The following is a 1,398-nucleotide window of genomic DNA, read 5'->3' as shown; positions in this document are numbered from 1 at the left end:
GGCAGCCCTGGGGAGCCCAGCAGCCCTGGGGAGCCCAGCGGCAGGCAGGTTGTGCATTGCACAGGGATGGATGGGGCGCTGCTCCCCACACAAACCGGCAGCCCTGGGGAGCCCAGCAGCCCTGGGGAGCCCAGCGGCAGGCAGGTTGTGCATTGCACAGGGATGGATGGGGCGCTGCTCCCCACACAAACCCCACTGGGGAGCGGCTGTCTTGCCCCGTGTCCCCCTGAAGAGGGGGGGCCGGGGATTGCCCCGTGTCCCCATGGAGAGGGGGGTCTGGGTCCAGCCCGTGCTCCCAGACTGGGAGCACCCCGGACAAAAGGGGGTGGCCAGCCTGTCCAGGGACATTCCCAGCTCTCGCCTCCCCCAGCCTGGTTTGCCCTGGGATAACCCATCTTCCTCGTGCCCCTAGATCAGCGCTACCCAGGCACTGCCCCCGGCTCTCAGTGTGAATCCATCCCTGTGTGCTGCTGCCAGGCTGGAACCAGCAGCGCTGGGGCTTTCCCCGAGCCCAGTCCTGGCTAGGATAGTGCCATTGGCTGAGCGTTTGCATTTCTCACTCAACTCTCAGTCTTATTGCTCTTAAAAAATTTTTAAAAAATATGAAAATTCTAACACCCCTTTCCTCCTCAGCTGCAGGAAGGGATAAGTGCCCTCTACAGAGTTATCTGTCCTTTGCTTCATACTGAGTTTTCTTTGCAGGGTTTGCAGCTTTCTGCTTCTCAGTGCTGCTCAGATCCCTTCGAGGCAAAGGAAAAAAGCCCCAAACTCTGTTTCTGCTCTTATTTTTACTGGCTTGACATCAGTGTGGATCATTGCACTGTTGTCAGCACCATTGCTCCTGATTTGCATCAAGCAGAAGAGAGATCAGAGCCTGGCCCAGTGGCTTCAAAGCCTCTGAAGCTTGTGAGTCAGGGAAACACATCAATCAAGAGCTGCTTTGAAGGCACGGAGAGACGCGGGCCATCACCAGGGGCTGGGTTGTGCAGGTCACGCCGGCGCATGAAAGGAGCAGCCCTCGAGCCGCTCGCTTCTGCTTCGAGTTTTACACGGTGATGCGTGGAGAAGGGGGGGGCACCTGGCTGTGGGACAGCCCCACTGCTTGTCAGGCAGCTGGGGAAACCAGGTGCTGGGTGGGATGCTCACGTCTTGGGAGGATAGCAGGGCGCAGGATGGAGCAGCAGGATGGCTTTCGGGGGGGATGCAGAGAGTGGTGGCATCTGCAGCCTGTGTCAGCACAGCTAGAAGATGCTCCAGGGAGAGACAGGACCAAGGGGCTGCAGTTTGTAGTCTGAGCTGAGCTTCTTGGTGCTGGAAGAGTGATTTCAAGCTCTCCTGCTCCCGCTCCCCCCTCCCCGCCATCCCAGCAGCCCTGTGCTGGTCTCCTGCAGCCCCCCA

The sequence above is a fragment of the Pterocles gutturalis genome, unplaced genomic scaffold (genome assembly GCF_000699245.1).
Source record: "Pterocles gutturalis isolate BGI_N339 unplaced genomic scaffold, ASM69924v1 scaffold3488, whole genome shotgun sequence".
Taxonomy (NCBI): domain Eukaryota; kingdom Metazoa; phylum Chordata; class Aves; order Pterocliformes; family Pteroclidae; genus Pterocles; species Pterocles gutturalis.
Note: the sequence above shows the minus strand (reverse complement) of the source record.